This window comes from Triticum aestivum, chromosome 3B, assembly GCF_018294505.1.
Source record: "Triticum aestivum cultivar Chinese Spring chromosome 3B, IWGSC CS RefSeq v2.1, whole genome shotgun sequence".
Taxonomy (NCBI): Eukaryota; Viridiplantae; Streptophyta; class Magnoliopsida; order Poales; family Poaceae; genus Triticum; species Triticum aestivum.
In genome coordinates, this window is record NC_057801.1 from 642,554,813 (window position 1) to 642,578,014 (window position 23,202).

Below are 23,202 nucleotides of genomic sequence, written 5' to 3' on the forward strand. Positions count from 1 at the left end.
TTTGGTGGGCTTGATCCTTGAAGGATCGATGCCCATCTTCCGCACTGTGTCCTGATAAAGCAGGTTCAGGCTGATACCTCCATCCATAAGGACTCTTGTGAGGTGAAATCCGTCTATAATTGGGTCTAAAACCAATGCGGCTGAACCGCCATGACGGGTGCTAGTAGGATGATCCCTACGATCAAAGGTGATCGGGCAAGCTGACCATGGGTTGAATTTCGGGACGACTGGCTCCATCGCATATACGTCCCGTAGTGCTCGCTTTCGTTCCCACTTGGGTATGTGGGTGGCGTAGATCATGTTGACCGTTTTCACCTGGGGGAAATTTCTTCTGCCCCCCATGTTCGGACGCCGGGGCTCATCGTCATCGTCGCTATGCGGCCCCTTGTCCTTGTTTTCGGCGTTTTTTTGCCGGCTTGTTTAAATACCTAGCAGTCTCTGTTGGTGTGGTTGGCTGGCTTGTCTGGGGTGCCATGAATTTGGCACGAGCGCTCTAGTATATGGTCCAGACTGGACGGTCCTTGATTGTTACGCTTGAATGGCTTCTTCCGCTGACCGGATTTGGATCCGCTGAATCCGGCATTTACCACTGTATCCTCGGTGTTGTTGCTGTTGTTTCGTCGCCTGTGTCTGTTGCGCCGTGGCTTGCCATTATTGTCCCGGACATCTGAAGTTCCAGAATGTGGTGTAGTGCTACTGCGAGCCAACTAGCTGTCCTCACCCGCACAAAAGCGAGTCATTAGTGTCGTAAGAGCTGCCATGGACTTGGGTTTCTCCTGGCCGAGGTGTCTGGCGAGCCACTCGTCACGTATATTATGCTTGAAAGCCGCCAGGGCTTCGGCGTCCGGACAGTCGACTATTTGGTTCTTTTTAGTTAGGAACCGAGTCCAGAATTTCCTGGTTGATTCTCCGTGCTGTTGAGTAATGTGGCTCAAGTCATCGGCATCCGGAGGTCGCACATATGTGCCCTGGAAGTTGTCAAGAAACGCGTCTTCCAGATTTTCCCAACTGCCAATGGAGTTTGCGGGCAGGCTGTTTAGCCAGTGCCGGGCAGGTCCTTTGAGCTTAAGGGGGGGATACTTGATGGCATGTAGATCATCTTCGCGGGCCATGTGAATGTGGAGAAGGAAATCCTCGATCCATACCGCGGGGTCTGTGGTGCCATCATATGATTCGATATTTACGGGTTTAAACCCTTCTGGGAATTCATGATCCATCACTTCATCAGTGAAGCATAGGGGGTGTGCGGCGCCTCTATGTCGCGGCGCAGTCCGACTGTGTCTGACTGGTTGTATTCGGCCCAGCCGGATTTACTGTTAGCGTATCCGGTATGACGGTCATCGTCATGTGCTTCGGCGCCCCCCGTGATCCGCAGATCGATCTTGGTTATCCTGCGACGTTATCTAGTTTATCGCGCAGGTCCTGAGTATTGCCCCGGGCCGTAGTAAACCGGCACGGGGGTACGGGCTGGTATTTCGGCTGATATGCCGTTTTGTCCTGACCTCGAGGCGGTCGGTCAGCCGTGGGGCGCTCGAGTCCGTATTCCTCGGCTGCCGGGACTTCTGTCCATCTGTCTGTGAGTAGATCTTGATCAGCTTGGAGCTGCTGCTTCTTCTTCTTCAGGCTTTTCGCAGTGGCAATAAGCCTGCGCTTGAAGCGCTCCTGCTCTGCGGGGTCTTCGGGTATGCCGAAATCGTCGTCGCCGAGGCTAATCTCGTCTTCGGAGAGGGGCATGTAGTTATCCTCCTCTGGATACCTGTCCGTCGCCTGTTCATCTGGGCTGTCATGCCCGTTTTCCTGTTCGGCCTGCTCGAAGGCGGGCTGTTCGGGGTTGTATTCATCATCGGCACCGTCCGGATTATTATCGTTTCCGGTGCCGGTATTGCCTTGGCGGGGCTTGGAGCAGTGCTGGCGATGCCCATGCTTTGCTTTCTTCTTGGAGGGGTTATCCTCTGTTGCCTCATCGCTGTTGGTTTCTTTCGGAGTGTCCACCATATATATATCGTATGAAGAGGTGGTTGTCCACCGCCCTGTAAGCGGTGGCTCCTGTATGTCTCCTCCATTGTCGTCCATACCGTCGATGTCTTCGAAGTCAAAGTCGAGCACGTCGGTTAAATCATCGATCGTGGCGACCAAGTGGGTGGTGGGTGGGCAGTGAATTCCTTCTTCGCCTGCTTCCCACTCCAGCCGGACATAGTTCAGCCCAGAGTCTCCTGACAAAGAGAGAGACTTCAATGAGTTCAGCATGTCGCCAAAGGGTGAGTGCTGAAAGATGTCCGCAGCGGTAAACTCCATTACCGGAGCCCAACCTGGCTCGGCTGGCTCGAGAGTGAGCGGACCAGGACCAACAGCCGGATATGAGTCTGGGGGTCTGGGGTTACAGGCCTCCACAGCGGTGGGACCCGTGTTCGGCTCTACCGCCGATAAGTGTGCGGCCTGCTGGAGCGGGGTCCAGCCCTCCGTCCATAGGCAACGCAACCTGCCCTGGATTTAGATCTAAGGCTGCTTCGGGGATGATGTCTCGGGCACTGTCCGACAGCAGGTCTAGGCCGTGCTCGTCGTGGCTGTCCGGCGCTCCTGGCGCAGGCTCGAATCCGTCGAAGATCAAGTCTCCGCGGATATCCGCCGTGTAGTTCAAGTTTCCGAACCTGATCTGGTGGCCAGGGACAAAGCTGTCGATCTGCTCCAACTGGCCAAGCGAATTGGCCCGCAGTGCGAAGCCGCCGAACACAAAGATCTGTCCGGGGAGAAAAGTCTCACCCTGGACCGTGTTGTTGACGATTGAAGACGCCATCAAGCCTCGAAGCGACGACACAGAGGAACTCTCAATGAAAGCACCAATGTCGGTGTCAAAACCGGCGGATCTCGGGTAGGGGGTCCCGATCTGTGCGTCTTAGGCTGATGGTAACAGGAAGCAAGGGACACAATGTTTACCCAGGTTCGGGCCCTCTCGATGGAGGTAAAACCCTACTTCCTGCTTGATTAATATTGAAGATATGTGGAATACAAGAGTAGATCTACCACGAGATCGTAGAGGCTAAACCCTAAGAGCTAGCCTATGATGGTATGAATCTAATTGTGATCGGCCTTCTAAGGACCATGCTCTCCGGTTTATATAGACACCGGAGAGCTAGGGTTTACATGGAGTCAGTTTACAAGGAAGGAAACATAATATCCGAATCACCAAGCTTGTCTTCCACGCAAAGGAGAGTCCCATCCGGACACGAGCCGAAGTCTTGAGTCTTGTATCTTGACGCTTCTATAGTCCGGACGATGTATATAGTCCGACTGTCCTGATATCCCCTTATCCAGGACTCCCTCGAAGGGCAAGGGCAAGAAGGGATACTTCATGAAACGGCAAATTAATTGCTGCTCTAGTGAAGAAACCCAAGGTAGAACCCAAACCCGAGACTGAGTGCTTCTGTAATGAGGGGGACGGTTACTGAAGCAGAACTACCCTAGAGACTTGGTAGATGAGAAGGCTGGTAAGGTCGACATAATTATATTGGATATACATTTGATTAATGTGTACTTTACTAGTACTCCTAGTAGCACCAGGGTAATAGATACCGGTATGGTTGCTAAGTGTTAGTAACCCGAAATAAAAGGCTACGGAATAAACGGAGACTAGCGAAAGGCGAGGTGACGATATATGTTGGAAGTATTTCCAAGGTTGATGTTATCGCATGCTCCCTCTACCATCGGGATTGGTGTTAAACCTAAATAATTGTTATTTGGTGTTTGCATTGAGCATAGACATGATTGGATTATGTTTATCGCAATACGATTATTCATTTAAGGAGAATAATGGTTACTCTGTTTATTTGAATAATACCTTCAATGGTCTTGCACCTAAAATGAATGGTTTATTGAATCTCGATCATAGTGATACACATGTTCATGCCAAAAGATATAAGATAGTAATGATAGTACCACCTACTTGTGGCACTGCCATTTGAGTCATATTGGTATAAAACGCATGAAGAAGCTCCATGTTGATGGATGTTTGGACTCACTTGATTTTGAATCACTTGAGACATGCAAATCATACCACATGGGCAAGATGACTGAAAGCCTCATTTTAATAAGATGGAACAAGAAAGAAACTTGTTGGAAGTAATACATTTTGATGTGTGCAGTCCAATGAGTGCTGAGGCACGCAGTGGATATCGTTATGTTCTTACTTCACAGATGATCAGAGTAGATGCTAAGTATATTTACTTGATGAAACACAAGTCTGAAATACTGAAAGGTTCAAGTAATTTCAGAGTGAAGTTGAAGATCATCGTGACAAGAGGATAAAATGTCTATGATACGATCATAGAGATAAATATCTGAGTTACGAGTTTGGTACATAATTAAGACATTGTGGAAATTGTTTCACAACTAATACCGCCTGGAACACCATAGTGTGATGGTGTGTCCGAACATCATAGCTGCACCCTATTGGATATGGTGCATACCATGATGTCTCTTATCGAATTACCACTATCGTTTATGAGTTAGGCATTAGAAACAACCGCATTCACTTTAAATAGGGCACCACGTAATTCCGTTGAGATGACATCATATGAACTATGGTTTAGAGAAACCTAAGTTGTCATTTCTTAAAAGTTTGGGGCTGCGACGCTTTAGCCTGATAAGCTCGAACCCAAAGCGGATAAATACATCTTCATAGGACACCCAAAATAGTTGGGTATACCTCCTATTTCAGATCCGCAAGCAAAATTGATTGTTTCTAGAAATGGGTCCTTTCTCGAGGAGAAGTTTCTCTCGAAAGAATTGAGTGGGAGGATGGTGGAGACTTGATGAGGTTAATGAACCATCACTTCAACCAGTGTGTAGCAGGGCACATGAAGTTGTTCCTGTAGCGCCTACACTAATTGAAGTGGAAGCTGATGATAGAGATCATGAAACTTCGGATCAAGTCACTACCAAACCTCGTAGTTCGACAAGGATGCGTACTACTTCAGAGTGGTACGTAATCCTGTCTTGGAGGTCATGTTGCTAGACAACAATGGACCTACGAGCTATGGAGAAGCGATGCTGGGCCCGGATTCCGACGAATGGCTTGAGGCCATAAAATCCGAGAGAGGATCCATGTATGAAAACAAAGTGTAGACTTTGGAAAAACTACTTGATGGTCGTAAGGCTGTTGAGTATAGATGCATTTTAAAAGGAAGACGGACAATGATGGTAAGTGTCAGCATTAAGAAAGCTCGACTTGTCACTAAGATATTTTTGACAAGTTCAAGGAGTTGACTACGATGAGACTTTCTCACTCGTAGCGATGCTAAGAGTCTTTTGGAATTGTATTAGCAGTTACTGCATTATTTATGAAATCTTGTAGATAGGATGTCAAAACATTGTTTCCTCGACGAGTTGCTTGAGGAAAGGTTGTATGTGATACAACCAAAAGGTTTTGTCAATCCTAGAAGATGCTAACAAGTATGCAAAGCTCCAGCAATCCTTCTAAGGACTGGAGTAAGCATCTCGGAGTTGGAATATACGCTTTGATGAGATAATCAAAGATTTTGGGTTTATACAAAGTTTATGAGAAACTTGTATTTCCAAAGAAGTGAGTGGGAGCACTATAGAATTTCTGATGAGTATATGTTGTTGACATATTGTTGATCGAAAATGATGTAGAATTTCTGGAAAGCATATAGGGTTATTCGAAAAGTGTTTTTCAATGGAAAACCTGGATTAAGCTACTTGAACATTGAGCATCAAGATCTATAAGGATATATCAAAAACGCTTAATAGTACTTTCAAATGAATACATCCCGTGACAAGATTTTGAAGGAGTTCAAAATAGATCGACAAAGAAGGAGTTCTTGGTTGTGTTATAAGGTGTGAGTATTGAGTAAGACTCAAGACCTGACCACGACAAAAGAGAGAGAAAGGACGAAGGTCGTCCCCTATGCTTTAGACATAGGCTCTACAGTGTTGTGTACCGTGCCTGAAGTGTGCCTTGCCATGAGTCAGTCAAGGGGTACAAGAGTGATCCAGGAATGGATCACAGGACAACGGTCAAAGTTGTCCTTAGTAACTAGTGGACTAAGGAATTCTCTCGATTATGGAGGTGGTAAAAGAGTTCATCATAAAGGGTTACATCGATGCAAACTTTGATACTAATCTAGATTATTCTGAGTAGTAAACCGGATTCGTATAGTAGAACAGTTATTTGGAATAGCTCCAAATAGCATGTGGTAGCTGCATCTACAAGATGACATAAATATTTGTAAAGCACACACGGATCTGAAAGGTTCAGACACGTTTACTAAATAACCTCTCTCACAAGCGAGATATGATCAAACCTCATGGGTGTTGGATTCATTACAATCGCATAGTGATGTGAACTAGATTATTGACTCTAGTGCAAGTGGGAGACTGTTGGAAATATGCCCTAGAGGAAATAATAAAATGGTTATTATTATATCTCCTTGTTCATGATAATTGTCTATTGTTCATGCTATAATTGTATTAACTAGAAACCGTAATACATGTGTGAATACATAGACCACAACATGTCCCTAGTGAGCCTCTAGTTGACTAGCTCATTGATCAATAGATGGTTATGGTTTCCTGACCATGGACATTGGATGTCATTGATAACGGGATCACATCATTAGGAGAATGATGTGATGGACAAGACCCAATCCTAAGCATAGCACAAGATCGTGTAGTTCGTTTGCTAAAAGCTTTTCTAATGTCAAGTATCATTTCCTTAGACCAAGAGATTGTGCAACTCCCGGATACCGTAGGAATTCTTTGGGTGTACCAAATGTCACAACGTAACTGGGTGGCTATAAATGTGCACTGCAAGTATATCCGAAAGTGTCTGTTGGGGTGGCATGAATCGAGACTGGGATTTGCCACTCCGTATGACGGAGAGGTATCTCAGGGCCCACTCGGTAATGCATCATCGTAATGAGCTCAATGTGACTAAGCAGTTGGTCACGGGATCATGCATTACGGAATGAGTAAAGTGACTTGCCGGTAACAAGATTGAATGAGGTATTGGGATACCGATGATCGAATCTCGGGCAAGTAACGTACCGATTGATAAAGGGAATTGTATACGGGATTGCTTGAATCCCCGACATCGTGGTCCATATGATGAGATCATCGTGGAACATGTGGGAGCCAACATGGGTATCCAGATCCCGCTGTTGGTTATTGGCCGGAGAGCTGTCTCGGTCATGTCTGCATGATTCCCGAACCCGTAGGGTCTACACATTTAAGGTTCGATGACGCTAGGGTTATAAGGGAAGTTTGTATGTGGTTAATGAATGTTGTTCGGAGTCCCGTATGAGATCTCGGACGTCACGAGGAGTTCCGTAATGGTCCGGAGGTAAAGAATGATATATAGGAAGTGAGGTTTTGGCCACCGGAAGTATTTCGGGCGTCACCGATAATGTACCGGGACCACCGGAAGGGTTCCGGGGGTCCACCAGCCCCGGAGGCTTGCATGGGCCAAGAGTGGGAAGGGACCAGCCCCTGAGTGGGCTGGTGTGCCTCCCACCAAGGCCCAATGCGCAGCTAGGAGGGGAGAGGGGAAACCCTAGGCGCAGATTGGCCTAAAGGCCCACCCTAGGGCGCGCCCCCCTCTCTCCCTCTCCTGGCTGCCCCCTCCAGTCACATTTAGGGCTGCCGCACCGCCTAGGGTGGGAACCCTAGAGGGGGCGTAGCCACCTCCCCTCATCCTATATATAGTGGGGGGTTTTGGGGCTGCCAAAGACACGAGTCTCTCTCTCTCTCTCTCTGTCTCTCGGCACAGCCCTACCTCTCCACATCCTCGCCCTTCGTAGTGCTTGGCGAAGCCCTGCTGGAAACCACACAGCTCCACCACCACCACGCCATTATGCTGCTGCTGGAGTTGTCTTCCCAACCTCTCCCTCCTCCTTGCTGGATCAAGGCGCGGGAGACGTCACCGGGCTGCACGTGCGTTGAACGCGGAGGCGCCGTCGTTCGGTTCTTAGATCGGAATCGACTGCAATCTGAATAGCTGCGTGTACGACTCCTCTAACCGTGTTCTTGTAATGCTTCCACATCACGATCTTCAAGGGTATGAAGATACACTCCCCTCTCTGTTTTTGCTAGGATCTCCATAGATTGATCTTGGTGATGCATAGAAAATTTTGAATTTCTGCTTCGTTCCCCAACATGAAGAATCTATGATGAGCCCAGATTCCAAAAATTGGCTTGAGGCCATGAAATCTGAGAAAGGATCCATGTATGAGAATCATGTCTGCTAGAACTACGTCGGTATTTCCCCAAAGAGGAAGGGATGATGCAGTATAGCGACGGTAGGTATTTCCATCAGTGATGAGACCAAGGTTATCGAACCAGTAGGAGAACCTCCCCACACCACGTAAACAACACCTGCACACAAATAACAAATACTCGCAACCCGACGTGTTAAAGGGGTTGTCAATCCCTTTCGGGTACGGCGCCTCAAGATAGACAAATATCGTGAGGTAAAAGTGGCAGATAGGATAAATAGATCGCGGAACAAATAAATTGCAGCAAGGTATTTCTGTATTTTTGGTTTAATAATTCTGAAAATAAATGCAAAGGAAAATAGATGGCAAAGGCAAATATGATGAAAAGAGACCCGGGGGCCATAGGTTTCACTTGGCTTCTCTCTAGAAAAATAGCAATCATTGGAAACAATTACTGTTGGGCAATTGATATAAATAATCATGACGATATCCAGGCAATGATCATTATATAGGCATCACGTCCAAGATTAGTAGACTGACTCCTGCCTGCATCTACTACTATTACTCCACACATCGACCGCTATCCAGCATGCATCTAGTGTATTAAGTTCATGAAAAAACAGAGTAATGCAATAAGAATGATGACATGATGTAGACAAGATCTATTTATGTAGAAGTAGACCCCATCTTGTTATCCTTAATAGCAACGACACATACGTGTTGTTTCCCCTTCTGTCACTTGGATCAAGCACCGTAAGATTGAACCCATCACAAAGCACCTCTTCCCATTACAAGATAAATAGATCAAGTTGGCCAAACAAAACCCAAATATCAGAGAAGACATACGAGGCTATAAGCAATCATGCATATAAGAGATCAAAGAAGACTCAAATAACTTTCATTGATAAAAACATAGATCTGATCATAAACTCAAAGTTCATCGGATCCCAACAAACACACCGCAAAAAGACTTGCAGCATATGGATCTCCAAGAGACCATTGTATTGATAATCAAGAGAGAGAGGAAGCCATCTAGCTACTAACTACGGACCCGTAGGTCTACAAAGAACTACTCACACATCATTAGAGAGGCACCAATGGACATGATGAACCCCTCCGAGATGGTGTCTAGATTGGATCTTGTGTTTCTGGACTCTGCGGCGTCTGGAATAGATTTTCGTCGACTCCCCTAGGGTTTCTGTAATATTGGGGTATTTATAGAGCAAAGAGGCGGTTCAGGGGGCACCCAAGGTGGGCACAACCCACTAGGGCGTGCCTGGGCCCCCAAGCGCGCCCTGGTGGGTTGTGCTCCCCTCGGAGCACCCCCCCCCACGTGCTTTCCTTGCCCACTAGATGTCTTCTGGCCCAAAAACAATCCTCAAAAAGTTTCACTGCGTTTGGACTCCGTTTGGTATTGATTTCCTACGTTGTAAAAAACATGCAGAAAACAGCAACTGGCACTGGGCACTATGTCAATAGTTTAGTACAAAAAATGATATAAAATGACTCTAAAATGATTGTAAAACATCCAAGAATGATAATATAACAGCAGGAACAATCAAAAATTATAGATATGTTGGAGACGTATCAGCATCCCCAAGCTTAATTCTTGCTCGTCCTCGGCTAGGTAAATGATAAAAACAGAATTTTTGATGTGGAATGGTGCCTAACATGTTCATCACATTTCTTTTCTTTATAGCATGGACATTTGGACTTTTATATGATTCAAAGCAATAGTCTAGTTTTGACATGAAGACTTTAATATTCAAGCATACCAACAAGCAACCATGTCTTTCAAAATATCAACCCTAAAGCAGGTTATCCCTAGCCCTTTATGCTCAATCATTGATCCATTCATGAAACACACTCGAATATTAGCTACACCCAATGCTCAAATATGATCATAGTGCCCCTTAGTTGGTGCTTTATAAGAGAGGATGGAGACTCAAATTCAAAATAAAAATAGCATAAGTAAAAGAAAGGCCCTTCGCAGAGGGAAGTAGGGATTTGTAGAGGTGCCAGAGCTCAAAGCTTAAATTGAGAGATAAATTTTTTTTGAGAGGCATACTTTTCCCACCAACAAAAGCGACTTAGAGCTCCCAACACTTTCCATGCTAGATACATCATAGGCGGTTCCCAAACAGAAAATAAAGTTTATTCCTTTTTCCACCATTACTTTCACTTTCCATGGCTAGCCGAATCCACGGTTTCCCTCCATACCAACACTTTCGAAGGAATTTATTATTTGACAGCATAAAGTAAATTCATATTTCATTTTGGGATTGGGCATCTCTAATACCTTTGTCGTACTCTCATGCAATGACAAGTGAATAAACACTCATCGTGAGAATAACACATCTAGCATGGAAACTATTGGCCACCCTTCACCACCTCACGAGCGGTAGAGCACACAAAAGAGAAATTTATTTTGAAAATTAGAGATGGCACATGCAAATTTTCTTAGAACGACATGGAAATACCGCATGTAGGTAGGTATAGTGGACTCATATGGCAAAAACTAGTTTAAAGGGTTTTGGATGCACAAGTAGTGATCATATTTAGTGCAAAATCAAGGCTAGCAAAAGATTGAGAAGCGACCAACCAAAAAGCGAAAAAATCTCGTACCCAAGCATTAAGCATAAGTAACACCGAATAATGCACCATAAGTAGGATATAAATTTCATTGCATAACTATTGACTTTCGTGCTTGCATAGGGAATCACAAACCTTAACATCAATATTCTTACTAAAGCACAATTACTAATCAACATGACTCACATATCATATCGCCATATCTCAAAACCCTTATTAAGAGTCAAGTTTATTTTGTCCAATGATCTTCATGAAGTTTTTATCATATCCTCCTTGGATATCTATCACTTTGGGACTATTTTCATATATTGCTTTTAATAGGCTCAAACAAATATAAGTGAAGATCATGAGCATAATTTTTATTTTTATTTCTCTCAAAATAATCTAAGTGAAGCAAGAGAGAATTTCTGAAAAATTTACTAACTCCCAAATAAATCTAAGTGAAGCATGAGAGCAATTTCTTCAAAAATTACAAGGCACACCATGCACAAAAAGATATAAGTGAAGTACAAGAGCAAATCCATGGCTCTAAAAATTTAAGTGAAGCATAGGAGCAAGCATAACATAATTTTTGGCTCTCTCAAAAGGGTGTGTTCAGCAAGGATTCAACACTTAAAACACAGATCATAACAAGAAAATAATCATACATACAAGACGCTCCAAGCAAAACTCATAATATGTGACGAATAAAAATATAGTTTCAAGTAAGATACCGATGGTTGTTAGAAGAAAGCAGGGATGCCACTCAGGGGCATCCCCAAGCTTAGTTGCTTGCTACTTCTTGAATATTATCTTGGGGTTCCTTGGGCATCCCCAAGGTTAGCCTTTTGCTAATCCTTATTCCTTCATCAATCGTAAGATCACCAAAACTTGAAAACTTCAATCACACAAAACTCAACAAAACCTTCGTGAGATCCGTTAGTATAAGAAAGCAAACCACTACTATAAGTACTGTTGCAAACCTATTCATATTTTGTTTTTGCAATATATCTACTGTATTCCAACTTTTCTATGGCAAAAACTCATCAAATAAAACCATAGAATCATCAAAACAAGCACACAACGCAAAGAAAACAGAATCTTTTAAAAACAAAGCAGTCTGTAGCAATCTGGATATTTCAAATACTTCTGTAACTCCAAAAATCTTGAGAAATTAGGAAAACTTGGGTAATGTTTACATTAATCTTGTGCAAAACGAATCAACTCAAAAGCACGCTTTTGTGATTTACGAAAACTATTTTTGTGAGTGCATAAGTTTCTATTTTTCAGCAAGATCAAATCAACTTTCACCCAAATCAACCCAAGGCCTTGCTTGGAACAAACACTAATTTAAACCACAAAAACACATCTAACCAGAGGCAAGATGATTTATTTATTGCAAAATAGCAAGGAAAATATTGGGTTATCTCCCAACAAGCTCTTTTCTTTAAAGCCTTTTAGCTAGGCATTGAGATTTCAATGATGCTCACATAAAAGAGAAGAATTGAAGCACAAAGAGAGCATCATAAAACACGTGACAAACACATCTAAGTCTAACATACTTCCTATGCATAGGCATTTTATAAGCAAACAAATTATCAAGGCAAGCAAAAACTAGCATATGCAAGGAAAAAGAAAGAGACGATAGAAATCTCGACATGAAGAGAGGTAATTTAGTAACATGAAAATTTCTACAACCATATTTTCCTCTCTCATAATAATTACATGCAGCATCATAAGAAAATTCAACAAAATAGCTATCACATAACATATTCTCAACACGATCCACATGCATGCAAAGTTGACACTCTTCCAAAATAGTGGGATTAACATTAACTAAAGTCATGACCTCTCCAAACCCATTTTTATCAAAAATTTCATAAGATTGAACATTCTCCAAATATGTGGGATCTAAAGTTGACACTCTTCCAAACCCACTTTTAATAGTATTGCAAAAATTGTTTTCAATCTCATATTCATCATGGGGCTTAAATAAATTTTCAAGATCATAAGAAGAATCACCCCAATCATGATCATTGCAACAAGTAGTAGACATAGTAAAATTAGCATCCCCAAGCTTAGGGTTTTGCATATCATTAACACAATTGACAATAATAGAATTTATAATAAAATCATTGCAATCTTTCATTCAAGGAGCTATCGTGAACCACTTTATAAATTCCTTCATTTAACACTTCATCACAATTTTTGGATTCATAAATCTCAAGCAAAACTTCATAAAGATAATCTAGTGAACTCAATTTACTTGCAATCGGTTCATCATAATTGGATCTCTTGAAAATATTATCAATTTACTTGCAATTTACTTGAGGATCCATGTTAAAAAAATTATGAAGCAAAGATGCAAGCAAATAGAAGGCACATGGTAACACAAGTAGAGATACCAAACAAGAGATCTGACGAGAAAAACACGAACAAGAAAGAGGGCGAATAAAACGACAAATTTTTGTGAAGTGGGGGAGAGGAAAACGAGAGGCAAATGGCAAATAATGTAAATTGCGAGGAGATGAGATTTGTGATTAGGAACCTGGTTGGTTTTGAAGATCCTCCCCGGCAACAGCGCCAGAAAGCACGTTGACGGGAGCATCTTGACGTGATCCTCCCTGACAACGGTGCCTGAAATTCCTTTTGATGTCTGCTAGAACTACGTCGGTATTTCCCCAAAGAGGAAGGGATGATGCAGTATAGCGACGGTAGGTATTTCCCTCAGTGATGAGACCAAGGTTATTGAACCCGTAGGAGAACCTCCTCACACCACCTAAATAACACCTGCACACAAATAACAAATACTCACAACCCGACGTGTTAAAGGGGTTGTCAATACCTTTCGGGTACGTCGCCTCAAGATAGGCAAATAACGTGAGGTAAAAGTGGTAGATAGGATAAATAGATCGCGGAACAAATAAATTGTAGCAAGGTATTTTTGTATTTTTGGTTTAATAGATCTGAAAATAAATGCAAAGGAAAATAGATTGCAAAGGAAAATATGATGAAAAGAGACCTGAGGGTCGTAGGTTTCACTAGTGGCTTCTCTCTAGAAAAATAGGAAATGATGGGAAAACAATTACTGTTGGGCAATTGATAGAACTTCAAATAATCATGATGATATCCATGCAATGATCATTATATAGGCATCACATCCAAGATTAGTAGACCGACTCCTGCCTGCATCTACTACTATTACTCCACACATCGACCGCTATCCAGCATGCATCTAGTGTATTAAGTTCATGGAAAAATGGAGTAATGCAATAAGAACAATGACATGATGTAGACAAGATCTATTTATGTAGAAATAGACCCCATCTCGTTATCCGTAATAGCAACGATACATACGTGTCGTTTCCCCTTATTTCACTGGGATCAAGCACCGTAAGATCAAACCCATCACAAAACACCTCTTTCCATTGCAAGATAAATAGATCAAGTTGGCCAAACAAAACCCAAATATCAGAGAAGAAATACGAGGCTATAAGCAATCATGCATATAAGAGATCAAAGAAGACTCAAATAACTTTCATGGATAAAAATATAGATCTGATCATAAACTCAAAGTTCATTGGATCCCAACAAACACACCGCAAAAAGACTTACATCATATGGATCTCCAAGAGACCATTGTATTGATAATCAAGAGAGAGAGAGAGAGAGGAAGCCATCTAGCTACTAACTACGGACCCGTAGATCTACGAAGAACTACCCACGCATCATCGGAGAGGCACCAATGGACATGATGTACCCCTCCTAGCTGGAGTCTAGATTGGATCTTGTGTTTCTGGATTCTGCGGCGGCTGGAATTGATTTTCGTCGACTCCCATAGGGTTTCTGGAATATTGGGGTATTTATAGAGCAAAGAGGCGGTTCAGGGGGCACCCGAGGTGGGCACAACCCACTGGGACACGCTTGGGCCCTCAGGCACGCCCGGGTGGGTTGTGCTCCCCTCAGAGCACCCCCAAGTGCTTTCCTAACCCACTAGATTTCTTCTGGCCCAAAAAATCCTCAAAAAGTTTCGTTGTGTTTGAACTCCGTTTGGTATTGATTTCCTGCGATGTTAAAAACATGCAGAATACAGCAACTGGCACTGGGCACTATGTCAATAGGTTAGTACCAAAAAATGATATAAAATGACTATAAAATGATTGTAAAACATCCAAGAATGATAATATAATAGCATGGAACTATAAACAATTATAGATACGTTGGAGACATATCAGAGAAGAAAGTGTGGACTTTGGTGGACTTTCCCGATGATCGGCAAGCCATAGAGAATAAATGGATCTTCAAGAAGAAGACTGACGTTGATGGTAATGTTACTGTCTACAAAGCTCGACTTGTCGCGAAAGGTTTTCGACAATTCAAGGGGTTGACTACGATGAGACCTTCTCACCCGTAGCGGTGCTTAAGTCCGTCTAAATCATGTTAGAAATTGCTGCATTTTATGATTATGAAATCTGGCAAATGGACATCAAAACTGCATTCCTCAATGGATTTCTTAAAGAAGAGTTGTATATGATGCAACCAAAAGGTTTTGTCGATCCTAAAGGTTCTAACAAAGTGTGCAAGCTCCAGCAATCCATTTATGGACTGGTGCAAGCATCTCAGAGTTGGAATATACGCTTTATGAGGTGATCAAAGCATATGGTTTCATACAGACTTTCGGTGAAGCCTGTATTTACAATAAAGTGAGTGGGAGGTTTGTAGCATTTCTGATATTATATGTACACTATTGCAGGATGCTGCTAACGCAACACTATGATCAGAGACCCTTCGACGAAACTGTGTGCGACGCAATAATCACAAATGGTGTTGTAAAAAACCCGTCAAAAAAGGTGCAAAATATTTGCGATGACGGATGCATTAAACACGGTTCATATTTTTGTTGCTTGTGTGATGTAGGGCATACGGTTTAGTTCAAATAACTGCTTGCGATGATGAGGAACAAAAGAAACAGGCTGCCAGATTAAGGCGTGTGCGATGTATAGCATACGGTTCACTCGGATGAACTATTTTGATATGAGGCGGAACAATAGAAACGGGCAGCCAGATGAAGGTGTGTGCGATATATGGCATATAGTTCACTCGGATGAACTGTTTGCGTTGAGACAAGAGAACAAAAACGGTTCAATATAACAAGATGTGTGTGATACGCAGCAAACATGTCTGTAATCACAAATGTGTGCAAAGACCGATAATAACACAGATAATTGCTTCTAATAAGACGTATGTGATATGCTCTATCTACACAACATCTATTGGCCATTGGGGGATGAGCGGTCATCCGGATACGCCATAAGGATGCGAAGAGGCATCCTATATCAGGAAGGACTAGCTGTTCCACCAGTAGCTCATCTAGGAGAACTCTCAAGTTAAGTGTGCTCAGGCTGGAGTAGCCATGAGATGGGTGACTGGATGGGAAGTTGTGTTGATGTTAAATTAGCTAATATGATGGGTCATTTCACTCATCAAATGACCGAAATGGCCCATTCCCTCAGCTAATTTACCTCAAGGTCCTTGTTTTTATTTTTATTTTATTTTTTTAACATATGTTAAAGAAGGTCTACCGCATTACTTTTTGACAATGTGTATATGTGGCATACAATTGATCCATCCGACCTGTTTGTGATGGAATAAGCCGTGTGTGTTTTGGGCAAACGCTTGCTAGTGTACAACCATTTTTGATTGATGAATTCATCACCAATGGGTTCCCTAGTGTGGTCTGTGTTCATCTTATTATCATCTACTTCTTGTGCTAGCTCGATGTTCCTTATATGCTAAGTTTACATTAATTGATGGCGTTCTATGAACACACCACCGTTTCCTGCCATTTCCTCACCTGTTTCCTGCCACCCAGCAATATTGCACATAAAACTAGGCGTGACCTGTAGCACATCCACCTTTTCCAAGCATGCCAACGCACCAAAGCGTCGCCTCTGCCATCAACCTCGTCGACGAGGAAAACCAGAAGGCGCCATGGCCCATCGAGGCCGCGGCGCTCCCCGGCAACGCGATGGACGATGCCGTGATGCGCGTCATCGCCAGGGTTGAGCAGACCCTTGGCGCATGGCGCTGCAACGCCGTAGATCAAGATAGGCATGTCAGTGCTGAGAGGCTATAGTTCACCGCATGACATGATCGATGGCGCGCCGCAAAGCAAGCTAGGCGCGTCCATGCCGATAGGCTGCGGCTCGTCGCACAACGAAACCGTTTGAGCGCTGCAGAGCGAGAGGCGCGGTGTGCCGCACAGCAAGAGCGAATCCATTGGTGCTTGCCTGCTATTGACAGGGCATCGCAGCTGGGTACACGTCCTGCCAGTACCCCCATTCCTCGCTAGGACTGGGCATAGGCCCTCTGCACTGTACTTGCACCAGAGGTCGGCCGTGTCGTACTTGCACCGGATGCCCGCCACGCTGTTCACTTTTGTCCGTGGCCCGCTCAATGCCAACACACTGGTCGGTAGGCTCGCCCGCCTACTTGGCCTAGGTGTCTACCTGGGCACAATAGAGGAACATGGCAGTCTCGTCCTCGAGGTGGTGATCTTCGATGAAATAGCCAACTTGGAGCTTGAGATCATGCTCCAGATGTATCGTGAGTGTGTCGACCGCTTGGACGAACGCCTGCACGAGTTCAGGCAGAGCCAAGAGCTACCATAGGCAAGGCCTGCTGGTCTTGGTCTCATGGACGCGCTTTATTTTGTTGAGTCGTTTCGACGTGGATAACTATGTATTCACAACAATCATTCTATTGCTCTGTTTATTACTTTGTTTCAATGTTTGTACTCTGTTTATTGTCTGTTTCAATGTGTGTACTCTGTTCATTAGTTCATCATAGAATATATATAATATCATCACATATACGTGATGATACTTATTACTTAACTACTAGGTACAATGCATAAAATTGAAAACGAACAATACTAAAAGTAATAATCCCTCCCGGGGCCAGTATTACGGTAGTCCCTCACCAGTAGCTCCCTGGCGCACGGCGTCTTCCTAGCACGAAGGGAGTACTCTGCCTCCTCCACCTCGCAGTGCTTGACGTACCGATCTTCCTCTTGCAGGCGGACGCGCGTGAACGATCTTGCCATTTTGTTGTGCGCCCACCGGAGCTCATCGTCGGTGGCACGCTGGAGCTTATCGACCCACCTCCACGCAGCGATGAGGTGCCTAGCGCCTTTCACCTTCCTCGCGAAGTACTCGTCTTCGTACAACTCCTCTGCACAACGACGCGCCCGCCCCCAAAGCTCCGCCACCTCCTTTTTCCAGGCGGCATCACAGGCTTCACAGGCCACCTGGTACCAGCTGGCATCCTCCTCCGCCATCTCCTTCTTGAAAGCCACTTGCCTGGATTTCTCAGCCGGCGGCAGCGACTTCCAAAGACAAAGATCGTACTGGCCCCAAAACCAATCCAAAGTTGGGGGGTCCGGCGCAACCTCGGTCGGCGGTGCGTAGGGGTCCTTGTCACTCCTCTTCGAGTGAGCGTCCTCGGGGGCGACTCCTCGTCGGTGCATGGGCAAACCGGCGGCGCCATGGTAGAGATTTAAGAGAGAGAGAGAGAGAGAGAGAAAGAGAGAGAAAGAGCAATGGGAGGATGTAGATGAGAATGCATGCATGACGACGTGAGCAAGGTAGTATTTATTGGCGGCCGGAATCTAGACCGAGGGGAATAGTACGCACGCCGGTCACCAGAATTTACAAGTACTATAGTTTGAATTACGCACGAATCCCGTAACAAAATCCGTGTGTGAACATAATAGCTGACGGTTCCCAATACAAAACCGTGTCTGATTAATAACGCCTGCTAATCACCTTCCAAACCCCGGGGCACAAAATAGAGTGCCAATCGTGTGGGGCCGGTTGTCTGCCAGATTTTACATTTTCTTTTTTGAAGACCAGATATTTACATCGTCTGATGATTTTTTAACTCGCACACAAGTACACAAATATGAATTTTTTTTCAAACCGTTATGGTTACCCGTTGCATGTAGATGTAGTTCAAATTTGAATTACGGTCATCAGAAAATCACTTAAATGTCTTCAAAAGGTCAAATGACCCCTGAAATTTTCCAAATTTTCACATGATAGTTGTATTAGTACACGTTACATGTAGAAAAAATTGAAGGCCGTAAGAGGAAGCTATCTGCCATTCGTCATCAAACATGCATTGTTCACTTCTCGGAACCACGAGGCTTCTAGTGAGTTGCTCCGGTTTGTGAGGGGTGTGTGTCCAAACTTTCGTCAAACAGGCCAATTTTTGTACCACTTCATCTTGGTGGCATGACATTACATCAAGCAAGGTTTCATGTTTTTTTGATCATTTTTAAAATTTTGGAATTAAAATGCCATGACACTCCATGCACGTACATGTGTCCATGCCGTGAGACCAATATGTTTGAAAATTCCCCTAATTTACTACACATGGAACTAACTCGCACATAAGTACACACATATGATTTTTCAAACCGTATGGTTAGCCATTGCATGCACATCTAGTTCAAATTTGAATTACGGTCATTAAATGGCTAGGAAATCACTTAAATGTCTTCAAATGGTCAAATGACCTCTGAAATTTTCCGAATTTTCACATGACAGTTTGTATGAGTGCACATTACACGTAGAATTTTTTTGAAGGCCATAAGAGGAAGCTATCCACCGTTCATCATCAAACATGCATTGTTCCCTCTCGGAACCACGAGCCTTCTAGTGAGTTGCTCCGGTTTGTGAGGGGTGTGTGTCCAAACTTTTGTCAAACAGGCCAATTTTTGTACCACATCATCTTGTTGGCATGACATTACATCAAGCAAGGTTTCATGTTTATCTGATCATTTTTTATTTTTTTTGGAATTAAAATGCCATGGCACTCCATGTGTAAGGGCATATTTCTCCCTATGTGGTTTTGGTGATTGATGACAATGCTTTTGCGGACTAATCGTGTGCATTGAGCATTTTAGATATCTCATGTTTAGGCACAAGATGATTCGTTACCCCTCGGAGTCTATTGAAGACGGAGTTTTCTCTATGTTTCTTTTTGGTGGATTTGAGTCGTAGGAAAGCCGTACTATTAAGAGCTAGTCCGCTTTGGAAAGGTCTGGGTGGAATCATCACGTACACGTCCATTTCTTTGCACCATCTTTTCTTTGCCTCTTTGGAGCAACCACCATTTCTCCGTGTCTCGGCAAAATGAAGGACTCCTAGTGTGGATGTGTTGTGGCATGCGGTAGTACTACTCAAGGGAGCAGCAGTACCGCAGAGGCCCACGGTAGTACCGGCCGGGGGCACGGTAATACCGCATGCTCTTGTGGTAGTACCGCTCGTCAGGTGCGGTAGTACCGTGGCCTCTGACCCAGCACAGCAACACGAGTGGAAGTAGGGCGGATGTAATTTTTTACATCTGTGCCCTGCACAGTAGTACCGCTCCCTGTATGTGTTAGTACCGTGTCGGATTTTTGCACAGATCGAAAATCAGCGGAAGTAGCTACGGATGTATCTTTATTCATCCGTGCCTTCCCAGCCTAGACGAACCGTGCCTTACAGTAGTACCGCAAGGGTGCGCGGTAGTACCGCTCGCTTTGGCAACACATAAGGGCTTCTTCTGGTCTCTGCCATGGGTGCAGTAGTACCGCACCTCCTAGCGGTAGTACCGCAATGCCTTGCGGTAGTACAGCCTGTCTGGTGCCGCAATACCATAGGTCACGGGCTGGTTAAGTGGATACCAGTTGGATTTGTCCATCACAATATAAGGGGAGTCTTCTTCTCCGAGTTGACTACCTCTTTTTACCCAAGATCCATTGATGCTTCAAGCTTCACTTTCGCCCGATCTCTCTCTCTAGCCAATCAAACTTGTTGATTCTCTAGGGAGTGGTTGAGAAGGCCCTGATCTACACTTTCACCAAGATAAATTTGATTCCCCCCACTAATCCCTTGTGGATCTTGTTACTCTTGGGTGTTTGAGCACCCTAGCGGTTGAGGTCACCTCTGAGCCATATTCCATTGTGGTGAAGCTCCACGGTTTCGTTGGGAGCCTCCAATTCGGTTATGGAGAGAGCCCCAACCTTGTTTGTAAAGGTTCGATCGTCGCCTTCAAGGGCACCAATAGTGGAATCACGGCATCTCGCATTGTGTGAGGGTGTGAGGAGAATACGGTGGCCATAGTGGCTTCTTGGGGAGCATTGTGCCTCCACACCGCTCCAACGGAGACTTACTTCCCTTCAAAAGGAAGGAACTTTGATAACACATCCTCGTCTCCACCGGCTCCGCTATTGGTTACTTCTCACCTTTACTTGTGCAAGCTACTCATGTGTTGATTCCCTAGCTTGCTTGCTTGTTTGTTGTTGTTGCATCATATAGGTTGCTCACTTACTTTCACATCTAGATAACCTACTTTGATGCAAAGTTTAATTTGGTAAAGAAAAGCTAAAAATTGTTGGTTGCCTATTCACTCCCCCTCTAGTCAACTATATCGATCCTTTCAATTGGTATCAGAGCCTCGTATCTTTATTAAGGACTTTACCGTCCGAAGAGTATGGTTGACGCCATAGACGGTGTGGAGGAACACCCCGGTGTGAATCCATCCTCGTCTACGGCCGAAGGGGCATCCTCGGTCTCTCGCGAGGAGTTCAATGTGGCTTTGGACACATTGAAAACCTCATTGACGGCCGAGGTTAAAGGCATGTTTAAGGAATTTCTTGATGGTCTTAAAGTGTCCACCGAACCCTTGGAGGTTATTGATCCCACCATCAAGGTAACGGATGCTAACTCCAAAAAGGGGGAAGCTAGTAGTGAGCATGCTCCTTTGCCTAGTGGTAGAAATGGAAGTGGCATCTTTGCCAATGTTGAGCCACCTCTTACTTATGGAGGACCGATTCCCTCCACTCATTTAAATCATGTTGGTCCTCCTCCTAAGATTTCAAAGAATGAGGATTTTGACTCTTGGGTCTATCGCTTTAAACGTCATTTAAATCATGTTAATACTAATATTTGGAGAATCATTGAGAAAGCTTTCTACCCACATGATCCAAGCAACTTTACCCCGAAAGAAGCCGCGGATAATCAATTCAACGAGTCCGCTCTCCTCATCATCCAAGATGCAATTCCCGCTGAAGATATTGCTCATCTCCGACCCTTCACCATGGCCAAATAAGCATGGCAACATGTTGTTTCTCTTTACAAGGGAAGCGCAAGCATTCAATGCTCCAACTATGAAGTGGTGCAAGATGAAGCCGATAAGTTTGCAATGATTGAAGATGAAGAACCTCGTGTGCTCTACCGGAGGTTAATCACTCTTGCGGTCTCACTCTGAGATCATGGGAGCAAGCATACAGATGGAAATTGGATCAAGCGCAAGTTCCTCAAGGCCATGATGCCCTACCACAAGGCCATGTCCCCCGTCATCCGTCAAAGGCCAGACTTCCACACCTTGTCCTCTAGCGCGGTGTTGGATGAGTTTGTTGCCACGAGGATCTTGGACAAAACCGCCAACAATGCGGTGTTGTGGTCTCAATGATCAAAGAAGCCCAACCTTGCTTTGGAGGCCAAGGCTAGTGTGGAATAAGAGGAGGAAGAGGAAGAAGAGGAGAGTAACCCCGAAGATACAAAATATGCTTATCATGAGCACATGGCTCTTGCTTCAAGGCAATTTTGGAGCAAGAAGAACTCAAGGAACTTAAACAAGAGCAACTCAAGTGGCCCCAAGGGCAAGCAGCGTGTGAGGATGTGCTACAATTGTGGCAACGTGAGTCACTTTGTTGTGGATTGTCCATACGAGAAGAGGGAAGACAATGGTGGCAAGCTCATCTCTAAAGACAAAGCCTAGTCCTTCCCAAACAAGAACAACTTCACCAAGAAGACTCCTTCCAAGGTGGTGGTTCAAGAAGAATACAATGAGTATGATGATGATGATGATGATGATGATGATGATGGTGAGACGATGGTCATGGCCTCCGTGGCCATTGCCACAACTCCACGAGTGTCTCTCTTTGACTCACCCAACAATAACTTCACCGCCAAGCGCCTCACGGCTAAAGCCACCAACAAGGTAACCCCCAACATAAAAACTACCATCACTACTAATCCTTCATTGACAGATTTCATTGATGAAAATGAGGGGTCTAATGAGGAAGTGAATGAGTTTGAGTCTTTCATGAGTAAGCTCAAGGGTAAATCCAAGAAGCACTTTGTTGCTCTCTTGGAACAACTTGGTGAAGCCAATGACATGATCGAGGCTCACGAAGATACCATCTCCAAGATGGAAGGTCATAGTCGTGACTATGCCGATGAGATATCAGATCTCTCTAATGCGCTTGAGGAAGAGCGTGGTCATCATTTGGCTCTTGAGGAGTCACACAATGATGATCATGCTAAACTAAAGAAGGATCTTGATCATGCTC